At 41.4% G+C, this 16,618-nt stretch overlaps 1 protein-coding gene across 1 annotated transcript in view; it reads left to right on the forward strand.

Moving 5' to 3' along the window:
• Nucleotides 1–16,618, forward strand: part of CNBD1 (cyclic nucleotide binding domain containing 1) — a 309,025-nt gene that overhangs the window by 213,293 nt on the left and 79,114 nt on the right. The window lies entirely within an intron of this gene.

Consider the following 16,618-nt stretch of genomic DNA (forward strand, 5'->3'; position numbering starts at 1 on the left):
CACTCATTGCATTGAGTGGTGCCCAGTATGATGGATCAGAATCTATTACAGAATGTGCGTTCAGATTCAGTTGTATTAGATGATCCAGGATGATTATAAAAAGGAGTAAAATCCATATATTATATGCAATATAATTTCATTAGAAATCTTTTTTTTTCCATTTGACTTATACAATTACTTTTTTGACTGATCACATTGAGATGATGGTTTTGGAAGACTTGTATAAATTCTTAGAACATGCAATTGCATGAATAAACAATTATAGTTCAGATAAGTATTACAGATATTACTAATCGGTGTCATTGGTCACGCAGGACTTGTTTGGAGTAAAGATGTTCCTTTGTTGGTATTATTTAAAATCTATTTTTTTGTTTACAGCACAGTAGGGGCTCTCTGCAAAGGATGCCATTGGCAATTTGCCAGGAGCAGTGCGCCTAGTATGTTTGTGCAGTTGCATGGCTTGTTGAGGCTATCAGTCCCAGCATATCACACTCCAGCTTGGCCCTGTGGCCTCCACCTGTGTTAACACTGTATACCGTGGCATATCAAGGGCTACACTGAAGATGGAGGTAGCTGAAAGCTGTATCATTGAGTTCCATGACTTGTGTTTGACCAACAGGTTGCACTTTGATCACTCCAGAAAGTGGCGTGTTAAGAAGAAAATGTTCATTTATTTGGACATTTGATTTACTAGATCATAATATTATTACTTTCAGATTAGGTGACAACCTTGATCTTCATAGTCATGTTACTGTCAGAAGCTTGATATTCTACTGGTGAAGATGCATAATTACAAAACATGAAACTCTAGGACCAGGAGAAGTTTGTCCGGCCATGTCTACCATAATGAAGGAATGAATTAATGAGTTATTTTAAAGGAAAATGGAAACACCCTTGTGACTATGCTACAAGTAAAATAATAGTTTGGCTTCATTTATAAAAATCAAGTTTTTCTTTTTCCATTCTCAGGTCAAAATCTCCACTTCATTAATAAATCTTTTTGTATCCCTTTCTTACCATCTTCAAAGGTGTGTATCACAGCAAACCTCCTCCAGCCAAGCATGGCTGGCTGTAATTCCCTTCAGAACCCTTTAATGTTGTTTCAGGCGTTCCCCCAAGGTTGCCATTTGACATCAGTGTAAGATGTAAGCATAGTGCCTATGCAGCATACTCACCCTCAATAGGCCCACCTAGCTATGCTTGGGGATTTGCACACAAAATCAGTATCTTTGTTTTCTGTTAAAATGTACACTGTAAAATGATTGCAAGGGGCTCATAATCACAGCACTTGATCTTTGAATTTAGAAGATTCATATAAAGTCACAATGGGGTATATTTTCAGTTGTAAGCACAATGGGCATGCCTCTAAAATTGGTTTTGCATGCCTTGTGCACACAAAGCCCAACACTTGTGCATGCAAAGTGAGTGATATCTTGTGAAAATGGGCCACTGCTCAATTGTCATGTGCAAATGGAGGGTTTTCTGCAAGGGTTATATGTATGATTTTTTTTTTATGTGCTCCATTATACCAGAATGTGTGGTCCAATATATTAATTATTAGTTAAATATAAACTTGTTGTCATGATTTAACAAAAACTGGAGCATAGACCAGCACAATTTAAATATGTTTTTATTTGGGCTACAGAGTAATACCTTCATCTTGCTCTGTTTCCTTACTAACCTAATTTCCATCCCCTTCCTGCTGTCTTTGTACATCTGCCTTGTAATTTAGGCTCACACCTGCAGTGACTTCTTGGTTAACAATTTCTTTAGATAAAATGGTAAGTACAGATATTTGATTTATTTTACTATATAAAATATATTTTCTATAATTAAGTCACTTTACAGTGGTGGCTGGCATTATGATCCCATTTTACAGAGGCACAGAGAACTTAAATGATTTGTGTAAGGACACACACCAAATCTGCATCAGACCTAAGACTAAAATCTAGGTTTCGGGACAGTTAGTCTTACTGTCCATGCTTACTGTCTTCTTCTAAGCCTGATGGGAAAATCCCAGGGGATACACACTAAAAAACACGGGGGAGGGTGGATTTTTGACAAGAGAGAAGGTGAGAAAAGGAACACAGATTACAGCCAGAATTGCCTTGGGCACTTCTGGAGATGTCTAAGCAACAGATTTAAAATATTTAGTCTGCCTTGAAACTCAGGATCAGATCTAGGCAGGTTTGTCTTTGCTTTTCACCCTCAAGATAAATAAAGTGCATTCTAAGCTGTTTGATCTGTACATCTTTCAGACAAGAACTTAAAAATGTGAGGGTAAAAACGTGGCTCCATTGATGTAAATGGGAGCTTTGCCATCAATTTCAGCGGGGCCAGGATTTCACTTTGAACCTCTACTTGCTATCACATTTTTTAAGATGAGGAGTTCACTTCTGTATCACTGTATAAAATGTCCCTCTTCCCACTGTGGTGCAGTGCACAGTTTGACAGCTGTCTGCTGCCCACATCCACAGAGTCCTGCTGCAAAGTAGTATTGATCTATCTGTCTAATAGGTACAGTGCTTTGGTATAAAAGGTGCTATATAAATGTAAAATATTATTGCAGTGCACTTGACTTAACTGGGACAGCTGCTTTGTTGGAAACCTCCCAGATGAATCAAGCCTAATGATAGCAGATTTGTAATGACTGCTTCTTAATTGGCACATATGAGCATATATACTGCATAATGGATATATAGCTAGTGCCAAGTAGTTAAATAGTGTTGAAAAAGGTGAATATTAAAGATATGGGGTGAAATCCTGGCCCCACTCAAGTAAAAGGCAAAATTGCCATTTACTTCTATAGGGCCAGGATTTCATCCACTGTCTTTTAAAAGAAAGATCTGTCACATTAAATGGCAAAGGTGGCTGGTTTCTGGAGGCATCCAGCCAAACATAATGGAACTCACAAGTTCCATTGGTATGTCTACTCTCCTTTATGGCCCATCATTAATGCAGTTTTAAGATAAAGATGTTAAGCACTCCCTATTTCAGCTTCATATTGACCCCATCCCTTCCACTCCACTAATGTTCCCACCCTGGTCATCTTCTACCCACTAGTTGCCTCTGTGCTCACCTCCACATTCATGCCCTCTGTGCATGATACAGCTTCCCTGAGCTCAGTTGCAGGGCTCTTAACCTGCCTCTTAAAGACCCACTTCTGTCGTCCAATTGGCTTATGTAAATATACCTTATTTCTAACCCCCTTAAATTCTGTCTACATCCTGTCTGTCCTTGGTATGTTAGTTCCTCACAGTGAAGACTGTCCCTTCTGAATGTGTGGAAAAACATCTACCACATTCAGAGGGCAGGTCTACACTACAGCGAGGATCGATGCTCCGAGATCGATCCACTGAGAGTTGATTTAGTGGGTCTAGTAAAGACTTGCCAAATGGACTGCACGTCGCTCTGTACTCTACCCCGTACTCTACCCCCGACGAGAAGAGTAAGGTAAGTCAATGGGAGATTTTCTCCCATCAACCCCATGTGGTGTAGACCCCATGGTAACTCAACCTAAGGTATGTCAACTCCAGCTACTTTATTCATGTATCTGGAGTTGCATAGCGTAGGTCAATTTATCGCAGTAGTGTAGACATAACCTGAGTGTTGCCATAAATAGACAGGGATAGATTTTTTCAGAAGTACTCAGCTCCCAGCAGCTCTCACTGTAAGCCTCAATTTGTATGAGGATGGGGAACTGTTTAGTGCTTAACACTTCTGAAAATGTGACCATTTATTTAAGTGCCTTAGTGGGAGCTATTGGATCTGAGCTCTTTTGAAAATCTGACCCATAATAAATAAATAAATAAATAATAATACACAAAAAGCAAGAATACATATGTAATATTGAAAGTTTGTTAATTTTTGTCTTCTTGTTCTGATGCAAAAAAAAATGGTCTCTCTTTATATCATTATGAATTATATGCTAATTAAACTAATGAATAATACAATACAAAGAGGAATTCCTTATCCAGTCCTACATATAGAGAAAGAAAAATTTTTTTGTAGTGCTCGTTAGGATCTACTATGCAAAGATTGAAAAAAGTCGGGTCAATGGTTCTATACTTCTGATCAGTTTAAATTCAATGGGTCAGAGTTGGAGATGATCTCCAGTGTGAAATGATTCCCCAGCTGGGATGAAATTTAAGTAACCACTCAGAAGACTGACAATAATAGGCTGCTTAATGAAAATGGACTTCTAATAAATGTAGAGCAGAACTATATTCATTACACAAGGGATACTTTGTACAGCCTCTTGTACAGGTTTTCCTGCGCATACATTTCTTTGGCAGATTGGGCCACTTCAGACAAGAATTTGGGTATGAATATGTTGCATATCTTTAGTATGCATTAGCTACTGTTTAAATATCTACCACCCTGGATTAATACAATCCTCAATCCTGTAAAAGAAGCATGGAACCTTATTTCCCATAGGTACAATTAAAGTTAAAGTTTATCCAAAGATATCTGCTTAAAGAAAAAAACAAATTATCATCAGTGGGTCTTAAACCTGTTAAATCCCCAGTGATCAATCGTGTGTGTGTGTGTGTGTGTGTGCGTGTGTGTGTGTGTGTGTGTGTAATATAATGTAAAATATATTTTAGAAGCCAAAAAAAAAGATTTAATAAAACCACAGGATATAAGCAATATTGAAACTGTGAATTTCTGTAGGACCTCAAACAATGACTGATCTTCAGATTAAATTTGACTATCATCTCTGTTCAATATTGGTTATGACTTGATTTTCCCAAGGCTCTTTCTCTTACTGTCAAGAAATCATATTTTCAGTGCCAGTGATAGTTGCCCTATGTCTCAATATAAAGGATGTGATAGCCTTTCTTACATCTCTGAAAATATTAAATTATCGTCTTTGTGTAAAAAGAATAAGTTGATCCATTTTTTTTGTTTTGTTTTTTGTTCTTCTGCATTCGCCTAGTTTTCGTTCTCCTTTTTTTTTCATCCTTCCTTTCCTCTATGGACAATTTTGCCATTGTTTCAGTTTTATGCACTGTTTATCCCTAGAGGGGCATCTATAATGTGACCTATTGTGCTTTCCAGTTTGTTCCGGCACCATTGACAACTTTTGAAAAAAAATGTTTTTGATCATTTCAGACTCAGCTCTAGCAGCCTGGGAGATAATTATTGTCACTGTTTTTATTGACAGGATCATTGTGTTTTTTTTAACTTTCTCTTTTCTAGGTCAAAGAGTCTATGCCATCAGAATTGTCTGACTTAAGGTGTATTAGTACCTTCTGAGCAGAAAATACTGGGTACAAAAGAGCTCTTCAATCTAGCGGAGAAAGGCATAACAAGAACCAATGGCTAAACATTAAAGCCAGACAAATTATAATTAGAAATAAAGCACACATTTTTAACAGTGAGTGTGATTAACCATTGCAAGAAAGTACCAAGGGAAGTGGTAGATTCTCCATCACTTGAAGTGTTCAGATCAAGACTGGATGCCTTTCTGGAAGATAAGCTTTAGTTAAACCCAAGTTATTGCCTTAATACAGGAGTGACTGAATGAAGGTCTATTGCCTTTGTTGTACAGGAGGTCAGACTAGGGGATCTAATGGTCCCTTTTGACCTTAAATTCTATGGATTTATGACTTAACCAGCCATGAACAACAATCACTGGTCTTAAAGTGTTAGGAAAATCCTGATCTGAGACATGTATGGATCAGAAAAGGCAGATCATTCAATAAGTATTGCAAAGGCAGTTAGACAAGTACATTGCAAAAATTACATAACTGCAGGGAATCTTCAGCACTAGAGGAGCATGAGAGCTAGTGCCACAAAAGAATCCTAGGCTTCGGGGCAAGAGGGCACCAGAAAGCTAGAGGCAGCCATTTGTGCAAGGAAATTCACTGTATGTACCTCGTTCAAAGATTAGGAGTGACTGATTCTATTGCTTCTGTGACACTCTACCCCATACTACTATATGGGAATATGACATAACTGGAATATGATTTACTGAATCTATCTATGCTACATATGCTATGTAACATATCTATGTAAAGGTTATGATCTACTGAATCTATTAATCCTATCTGCATGCATGTATCATTTTTGTATTTGAAGTTATAAATATTGGCTGTGTATTGGCTTGATTTCTAAATAACCTTAGTTGAGCATTTGGTCAGTTCCTGGAAAAAGGAATGCTGAAATTAAGTACCTAATCAAGAAACACGTAAAGGACAATGGATCTTGGAATGCTCCAATCCACATAAGAAGTCTACTTGAGGACGTTCAAGGTAGCATGTGACTCATGGCTGCTACCTGGTAAGAAACTGTGAGTTATGCATGGACATGTGACTTGCCCAGGTGACTCCAGAACTCCATCTTGGAGCTGGACTTTGCATAGGAGAGAGGAGTGGGATCTCCACCCACAAGAGAAAGTCTATTTAAACCCCTGGGAGACCCCTCCATTTTGTCTTCAGCTGGCTAAAGAGAGAGCCTCTCCACCCCCCAGGATACCTGAAAGAAACTGAAACAAAGGACAGTGACTGCAAGGGTGTGAGAGATTGCAGGGTAAAAGGAGATTAGTCTGTAAAAGGGAGCGTTCTGGAACTGGTGAGGATCTTATTTGTATTCAGTTTGATTAGACATAGATTTGCGTGTTTTATTTTATTTTGCTTGTTGGCTTATTTTGTTCTGTTATTGCTTGGAACCACTTAAATCCTACTTTCTGTATTTAATAAAATCACTTTTTACTTATGAATTAACTCAGAGCATGTTAATACCTGGGGTAGGCAAACAGCTGTGCATATCTATCTATCAGTGTTTTAGAGGGCAAACAATGTATGAGTTTACCTTGTATAAGCTTTATACAGGGTAAAATGGATGTATTTGGGTTTAGACCCCATTGGGAGTTGGGCATCTGAGCATTAAAGACAGGAACACTTCTGTTAGCTGCTTTCAGTCAGGCCTGCAGCTTTGGGGCAAGTAATTCAGACCCTGGTTCTTTGTTGGAGCAGACGGGTGTGTCTGGCTCAGGAAGACAGGGTGCTGGGGTCCCATGCTGGCAGGGAAAGCAGGGGCAGAAGTAGTCTTGGCACGTCAGGTGGCAGCTCCCGGGAGGGTTCTGTGATCCAACCCGTCACAGCTTCCTTTGGTGAAATGATTGCATTAAAATATTTTGCCCCACTGGCATTTATAGTGACAACCCCTGTGCATATGTGCATGTGCACGCACATACAGTTTATATAGTTACAATGGCCTCATATATGACTGTACATCTTAACTTGATGAACACGGAGCATTGTTGAGAGGTTATGAGAATGCTCTTAATAAAGTTGCATGCCCGTGTGGAAGATCAGGATTCTGTTTTGACCCCAAATGTCCCAAAATTCAAGCTCTTTGATTCTGTATGTCCTTTTCCTAGTCATTATTGCCTGTTTTCTTTCTGTCGTTCTTATATATAATCCCATATATCCGTTTGGCCCATATGTGTTATTTTATTTCCAGGTTAGAATGAATTCTATCACTTTCTTATAGTATTGCCTTTCATGAGCACGACATCTATCTCATCTCTAATAGACTCTTTTCTCTGTAATATTGTCCGTGCTTACTGCAGCAGCTTAGCTTGGATTGTTGTAGCATTTTTTGCTGTGCCCCAGTTGATGTTTGTCATTGAGTCATTGTCATTTCAGCATGCCTTTACTGTGCCCAGTCAGCACCAATCAACAGCAGCCTAGCCTGTCTCCAAAGCCTCACTTTTATAGGAAGCTTAGTGTATTAACTTTTCTTCAGGTAAGAGCTTTTCAAAACTGAGATGTGTAATAAATGCTTCCCTGTCTGTTCCACTGGGGACAGGGATAGATCTGCATGTAGGGCCAAATTTACAAAGCTATTTAGGCATAACGTTGTAGGTGGGTGCCTGGGAGGATCTGCAACATTCCAAAGCAGCTTAGGTGTCTAACTCACATTGATTTTCATGTGACTTAAACACTTTTGTTAACTTAAATTTATATTTTAATATCTAAATAAAATTGGAATCAGTTGTAGCAGTCTCTTGAATTTAGGCCACTTATTTAAGTGGCTAAGTTTGGTCACTAACTTCAACTACCCGAGTTTGAAAATGTTTGCCACATTTAGTAAAGAACCTCCAATAGATTATAAATTAAATGCTAGTATAATAAAAATTCTGCTGGGCTCCAAAGTATATTATTTGAAGAAGAGTTTTTTTATTATAATAGATTTTATCATGCAAATATTTCATTTTAAGGCAATGTTATACAGTACAACACCAAGCCATAATCTAAAATGCAAACAGATAATCTCCATACTGAGGGTATGGCTACACTTGCAGCTGTACAGCGCTGGGAGTTACAGCTGTCTTCATAGAGCTGTGTAGGGAAAGCGCTGCAGTGTGGCCACACTGACAGCTACCAGCGCTGCAGTGTGGTCACATTTGCAGCATTTGCAGCGCTGTTGGGAGTGGCTGAACAGGCATTCTGGGATACCTCCGAATACCTCTGGAGGCCAATTACAGCGCTTTTGGTGACCACACTGGCAGAGCAGCGCTGCATCACCAGCGCTGCAATCGTTATACCCCAGGCAGAGCAGGAGTACAGCCAACGCTGCAGACAGGGAGATGCAGCGCTGTATGTGCCTTGCAAATGTGGACAGTGAGTAAGTTGCAGCTCTGTAAACCCACCACCAGCGCTGCAACTCTCCAGTGTAGCCAAGCCCTGAGACAGGCTACATGGGTATGACTGTTGCTATTGGAAAAGTATTTTGGTAGAATCCTCCGTAAGGAAAATTTGCCATCTTTCTGCTCTTTTTATATCTCTTCTTTGGAAAGTTGAGTGGATTCTCTAGTTCTATGGCTTCTATTATCCTTCTCAATCAATATGTACCATACTACCCCTCACTTCTCTGCAAGACTGTGTATGACCAGGGAACAAATGATCCTCTTGTTCCTAGTAAAATATATTCTTCTGATTCTGTTTGACTTCCTTTAAGATCAGAGCATTTCTGTGGATGGCCGCTAGAAATGGCAGATGCTTTTTCTATTTCATCACAGCAATGCTTGGAATATTTGTAATGTAACCAGATGCCTCTCCTTCTTTCTTAAAAAGTATAAAGAATATTTTACCAATTCCTATTCTTCTCTGCCTTTCTGATTTTATGAACAGAATTTTCCTTTAAGTGCCTGTCTTTCTTTGATAATCTAGTAGGTCACCTTGTTATATTAATAATTACAGAATGCATAACATCCCTTTTAAAAAAGAAATCACTGGTACATATGGTACGTGACATGGAAGCTGTACCATCTATGTGTCTCATAAAAGTTAGAATAATTTCCCTTGGTGTCTTTTATCATGTAAGTGTCATCACAATATAATGTTTTCATTAAGAATGTGCTCAATGATTTTTCCTTTTTTTTATTTTATTTGGCTATTAAGTGCCTTACAAGATGTATAATATATAATGCTTAGGAGTTTGTGGGGATTGTGTGTAAATCCTCATAAATCCAGATGAGGTTTTCCTACCTATTATTTTATTTTAGATTTCTCATAAAGAAAACTGAGATTATATTCTGATTAGTTTTAAATCAACTAAATTGCTGGCTGCTCAGATCATATATCAATAATAGCATATAGTAAGCTGTGTCTTAGAGCCAAACAGGGCCTAATTCTGTGGTTCTTAACTGAGAAAAACTCCTATAGATTTCAGTGCTCTTTGCACCCATTTACTGAAGGACTGAATTTGGTCCCCACATAACACCAAATCTGTGGCATACTCACTGAGTACCAGATGGGTGCAAGTCACACTACTTTGCCATTTCTGCATTCTGACCTCTTAATGCAGCAGATAGCTTGCATCATCATTTATGTTGCTGCTGAATTTGGGCCTCAGTTAGTGCTGGCTGGAGAACTTTTTCCTACAGTTTTCGATGAAAGATACAAACAATTTTTCACAATGCTTTTTGCGAATTTTTCACTTGGTTTTGTTTTTACTCCCACTCCTTTTAATCTTTGTCCAAAAGAAAATGGCAGAAGGCAATAGAAGATATGTTAGAGAATTCTCAACAGTCTGGGTCAAATCCATGCCAGTGAAGCTCCACTGATTTCAATGGAGTTGTATCAGGGAGGAGCCTGGCGCTGTCTGTCTACTATCTCTGGGTGAGAGATGAGTCTTATTGGTAATGCAAGGCAGCAGATAGTGCACACTAAGGACCCGATCCTGTAATGATCTCCATGTGGGCAGTTCCTTCACCTGCATGGAATCTTGCTGACTTCCTGAGGTTCTTCATAGGAGCTGGAGTCTGCTCTTGTTGAGCCATTTGCAGGATCTGAGCCCAAGCTAGTTTGTTCTTCAAATAAGCAAGAGACTTCAGCCCAGGGTAAGCTCTGGGTTTTATCTTTAGGTTGATAAACATTCATGAGAAAATATTAACCAAAATGTTTGCATCATATGCTAGTTTCCTATATTTAATAGATTTTAGGGCCTATAAAAACGACTGTGATCATCTAACCCCAATTCCTATGTAGCACAGGCCATATATTTTCACCCAGAATGTCCTGCATCAAGCCCAGTAATAGAGCCGGGCAAACAACTGATTTTTCAGTTTATTGGCAGTTCCAAAAAAATGGTTCTGGGTTGAAACAATGTTGAAAATTGTCAGAATTTCATTTTGGGTCAAGTAAATTTTTCATTTGGTTCAAAACAAAATGTTCCATTTTGGGTATTTTTTAGCAAAAGAGAATGAAATAAAGGGGCTAGACTGACAAAACACAGCTGGAGGATGAAGTGCTAGTGTCCCCTTATAACCTTTAGCTCAGTGGTTAGGCCAGTCACCTGGCACATAGAAGACTAGGTTTGATCCCTCTTCTGTTTTGACATTTCTGGCAGGTTTTTTTTTTTAACCAAAACAATTTTCCCAAAATTACACAAATTGGTTTCAGTTAACTCAAATCTGCATTTTTTAGTAAAAAAAAGTTTCAGAAGCTCTACCCAATAACCTATGGTTAAACTAAAGCAAACTTTTTAGAAATAATTCTAATCTTAATTTAAAAGTTTCAAGTCTTGGAGAATTCAGCACATTAGTTGGTGAGTTTTTTCGAATGATTGATTAACCTCACCGTTAAAAATTTGCACCTTCCTTTCCGTTTAAATTTATCTTGTTCTAACTTCCAACCATTGAATCATGTTATGCTGTCATCTGCTAGATTAAAGATCCCTCTCCTCCACAAAAGTTTTGACTATCTTCATTTCCATTGGCTTGAAACAGAATTTTTAAATAGTTTCAGGGAGGGTAGTGAAGAATAGACATAGTATATTGTGAACTACTGTTAATATATCAATTTGTGGTTCTCGTGGAAGGCAAATAAATGAGAAGATAGGTCTCAGTCTGTTGTCACAAAACAGAAAAATGGCCAGTATCACAGTTTTTCCACCTCACTGTCCTAGGATCTTTTAAAAAATTATCTAATGATCTAATATGTTGCTATTTTTGTCAAATCTGATTAATGATGTCATCTAAAAAAATAACCTCAGCTCAGAGGAACAAAATGCAATCTTATTTTCTTTTTTGTTCTACTAACATATGGGTGTTGGTCCACAGAAAAAAAAATATTTTATCTTACAAATGTATTTGCTACAATGATTTTTGGAAATCAGTAACACCTACATAACCAATGATGGTTTCTCTAGTTTACGGAACACTTGGAGTCATTCAGTTTGAGAGCGATTAATGAGTATTTATTAAAATTGTACATTTAACAAAAAGAGAAACATTTTTGCTTTTTACCCTAAAAAAGATGATCTCAGCATTATTTTGATTTTCATTCTCTCATTAGCTCCTTCCCCTTGATTAATGTGAGTGTTCTGGTGTACTGTCTGAGATGTACTGAAGTGTACTGTGGGCTTGAAATGGTACCGCCATGGTCTCCAGTTATCCATGTACAGGCTTCCCCATTCTACTCACCCACTGTGCCTTAGCAGTGAATTCAGTGTTTGGCTTCTTTGCAGAGGCTGCTAAGAAGGGTGCAAGAAATTGAAGAGAAACCATCAAACTAATTTTCACATAGGCCACCATCAAACAGCCAGTAGAGGGAGTACCATCTTTAACCGGAAAATGTACATTTGTGTGACCAGGGCAGGCCTTTCAAAATAGTCTTATTTTTAGTGCTATAATTTCAATAGTTTAAAATGTAACATGATGAAAAGAGAGGTTTTTATAGGAAAGGCGTTAGCCTGACATGGTAGACTAGTATATTGAATAAATATGCACGTAGGCAATTTTTAAACGTTCCAAACTCAGATTTACTTCATGTTACAGGATATCACATAAAGATATATTTAGACAAATGTTAGCCTCTTATTTACCTGATAGGCTGCAATGACTTCTTCTAATAAATATATATCCTGTGCTTTGAAGCAACTGTGACTCTTAGTCCTCTAGTAATTGCAGTGTTGCCTAGTTCCTTTAGTATTCATACATGGTAATAGTCTGCCCATTGAGTCCTTTGATGCCTGGGAACAGGGCCGGTGCAACCATTTAGGCGAATTAGGCGGTTGCCTAGGGCACCAAGATTTGAGGGCGCCAAAAAGCGGCGCCCCAAAAAAATTTTTTAAATGGTTGCAGGCACTGCTGCTGGAGAGGCAGTCTAATCTGCCCGCGGCAGCAGCTACCTACAGCCGGCAGCCCAGAGCGCCCCTGGGGTCAGTGTGCCGCCGCGCAACAGCCCGGCAGCCCGGGGCGCCCCCCAGGTCAGCGCGCCGCCGCAAGGCAGCCCAGCAGCCCGGAGCGCCCCCGGGGTCAGCGCGCCGCCGCGCGGCAGCCCAGGAGCCCAGCAGCCCGGGGCGCCCCCGGGGTCAGGGAGCCGCTGCGGCAGCCCGGCAGCCCAGGGCGCCCCCCAGGTCAGCGCGCCGCCGCGCGGCAGCCCGGCAGCCCAGGGTGCCCCCGGGGTCAGTGCGCCGCCGCAGCAGCCCAGGGTGCCCCCGGGGTGAGCGCGCCGCCGCGGCAGCCCAGAGGTTCGGGCTGACGGCGGCTGCGCTGACCCAGGGGAATCCCTGAGCTGCAGGCAGAGGCTCAGAATCCCTCTCCCTCCCAGGGCAGGGGCTCCAGCCTCTGCAATTTTTCTCGTTGCCCGGCGGGGGCGCCAGCGGCTGGGCAGAGCTGCGCAGCTCTGCTTAGGGCACATGGCAGGGGCCCTGCAACAGCGGCGCAACACCAGGGCTTCGCTTCTGGAGGAAAGCTGCGGCTGCCCCCTGGCTCAGCCTCCACGTCAGCCCCAGGGAGGGGCACGGAGAAGAAAAGAGCCTCAGCAGTGGTCTGGTGGAGCGGAGGAAGAAAGAGGACCCCAACGCTCATGCATTGGGCAAGGTAAGCAAGTGCCTTCCCACAGGTCGGCCTCAGGTGCCTGTGCTCCTGCCCCCTTGGTCCTTAGCTGGTCCCTGCTCCTGCTCCCCTTGTGCCTGGATGGCTGGAGAGAACAGCAGCCTGCAGAGCTGAGCTGCCCCAGTGCCCCCAGGCACCCCCCTGATCCCATCCCCCCCACAGCCCTGACCCCCCCAGCTCCGAGTCTAGTCCTTCTGAGCTGGAAACCCCCTTGACCTCATCCCCTCCACAGCCCTTACCCCTAGCTCCAAGCCCAGTCCCTCTGAGCTGGAAACCCCCTCGACGCCATCCCCCCCACAGCCCTCACCCCCAGCTCCGAGCCCAGTCTCTCTGAGCTGGAAACCCCCTGACCCCATCCCCCCAACAGCCCTGACCCCCAGCTGTGAGCCCAGCCACTCTGAGCTGGACACCCCCCTGACCCTATCTCCCCACTTCCCTGAGCCCAGCCCCTCTGAGCTGGGCACCCCTGAACACAGAGCCCAGCTCCCCACCCAGCCATGGGCAACAACAGCACCACCCCTAGGCAACGACAGCCCATTGGTACCAACTATCACAATCACCCAGCAACTGCCCATTATGTAATTGCAAATGTATACATACCATTACAGCTTTTAATGTTTTTAAATAATGTATTTAGTTTATTTTCAAATTATTACAAATTAATTTTTGAATGTATTTCACTAGTTATTTTTTATATTTCCTAATACATGTTACTATAGTATTGCAAATGTTTTATGGAAGGGGCCCCCGATTTTGCTTTGCCCAAGGCCCCCTGAGTCCTCTGGGCGGCCCTGTCTGAGTTTTAAGCCCTGCTGCTGTGTTTTGCCTGCAACAGGCAGGCCTAAGGCTGTGAATGACCCCCATAGCAGCTGCCTGAAGAAGTGCTTGGGGGAATCATGCAGAAGGAGCATGATATTTGTCTGAGTTCTCTCCTCATGGAGGCTGTGCTCCACTTGGTACAGGACAGCAGTCTCAGCAGGACTCTAGGCCCAGCACCTTGCCTCAGTTTGTAGATTTGTAGTGCACCCATCACCGGGCTCAGTCTGGCACCGCTACCCTTCACCAGTGCCCAAGAAGCAGTCAAAAAAGTTGGATGGACTGGTTAGGTTAGTTGTCATGCTGTTGCTTGGCCAGTGTAGAGACCACTGAATGCATAGTATTCCTCTATGATGTTCTGTCCTGAGCAAAATTGGCATGTTATGAGGTAGTGCCTGTGAGGGACAGGTGTCTGTTTACGTATCCAGCCATCATGTCTTAGGTCTTCTGCGGTGGGGGAGCTTTTCCATCCTGCTTTCATTGGTGACATCTGTGATGCTCTGGTAGACATCTATGAAGACAATACTCTGACAGGATCATCTGGCAATACATCACGAATTGATGCAAAAAGGCTCTTACAAAAGCCATTTCTAGTTTCAAGTTTCTTGTTTCTCTTGTTTTGTGGTATGACATATTGTTTGAGATCAACATAACTAGCAAACAACTTCAGGCAAAAGAATTTGATATATGTGATGCCATTAATCAACTTGGAGAAACCAAGAAGTTTCTTGTGGGCTGCAGAAGTGACGCAGCCTTTGAGAAAACATTGGTAGATGCAGGTGAACTTGCGGAGGAGTTGGATGTACCGGCACTTTTTGAACCAGATCCAATCCGTATTAGAAAGAAGAGGAAGCAGTTCACATATGAAGCAGATGACGAACCTATTTATGATCCGAAAGAAAAATTCAAAGTGAACTTTTACTTTGCAGTCATTGACACAGCAATACATTCGGTTGAAGAAAGATTCACATTGATGCAGCAAATTAGTTCAGTATTTGGCTTCATATATGATCTTTACAGTTTGCAAAATAAAACACCAAAGCAAATTATGGAATATTGCTTGAATCTGGAGAAAGCTTTGCAACATGGTGAATCCAAAGATATTGATGCCTTTGACTTGCGCAGTGAATTGCAAGCCATTGCAAGACGGGTCCAAAGGAGTTCATCACCGCAAGATGTATTGAACTTCATATGGGAAAATAAGCTGACAGATAGTGTCCCTAACACAGTTATTGCTCTTCGCATCCTGTTGACTCTCCCAGTTTCTGTGGCCAGTGGTGAGCAAAGCTTCTCGAAGCTCAAGTTGATAAAAACATATATGCGAACATCAATGTTGCAACAAAGACTTGTTGGGCTATCTACCTTGTCAATAGAACATGACATTGCTCACAGCATTGACTTGGAGGAACTTGTTTCTAAATTTGCTAAACTTAAAGCACGGAAACATAAATTCTAAATTATAACATGTTACTCTGTGACCGTATATTGTGTATAATGTATGTGATTTGGGGGGGGTGGGGGGGCGCAAGATGGAAGTTTCGCCTAGGGCGCAAAATATCCTTGCACCAGCCCTGCCTGGGAAACATATGAACGAACCAGGGATTCACAGGGGATGAAATTCATCCTCCTTCAGAGGGCCAGCATGTCTGCATGAGTACTTTGTGCTTAGCACTTTCTAAGAATGTGTATTTTTGCAATATTAACCCTGTTCTTGCCAGATTCTGTGAGCAGGTCCTGCCTCATACCAGGCGTCTAATACAGTACACGGGCTTATGTCTCAGGCTGTCTTCCTACTACACTAGTTTCCTTACAAATATGAATGTGTCCCCTCCTTAATGCATTTATAGCACAGTAGAAAATCATTTGATGTCATTCTCTGTGGGGGAGAAATTTGATATTCAGATTAAATGAAGTGCAAAGTTTTCTTCAACTTGTTCAAAATGGAATGTCAGTGGAAGAAACAAAGTTCCTTGAGCTCTTGATTGCAGCTAATATTTCCAATAGTGAAAGAGTTTGGTAAAGTGAGGCTTCCATTGGTACGAGAATCAAAAGATTTTTTCTGTACAGTATTTCCCACTTAAACACAAAGGCCCTCATATTCAGACATGCTAGACACCCTCACCACCCACTGGTGTGTGCTCAGCACTCCTGAAAAATCAAGACTTTAATGTTCAAAAGTGACTAGTCATTTTTAGTGCCTCAATTTTTGGCTACCAAAATTAATACCTTAAATCGCCTATGAGCATCCATGAGGATAGGTACTCAATACTTTGAAAACGGGGCTGTTCTGAGATGTCTCGGGTTGGGCACTCAAAAACTGAGGCTCCAAATCACTGAGGGTATATCTACACTTCAGCTGAGTGCAAGCCTCGAAGTCCACATAGACAGACATGCTCTAGTGTGCTAAAAATAGCCGTGTGGATGTTATGACTGTGGCAGAGGCTTGGG

The sequence above is a fragment of the Gopherus evgoodei genome, chromosome 2, assembly GCF_007399415.2.
Source record: "Gopherus evgoodei ecotype Sinaloan lineage chromosome 2, rGopEvg1_v1.p, whole genome shotgun sequence".
In the NCBI taxonomy this organism is placed as follows: Eukaryota; Metazoa; Chordata; order Testudines; family Testudinidae; genus Gopherus; species Gopherus evgoodei.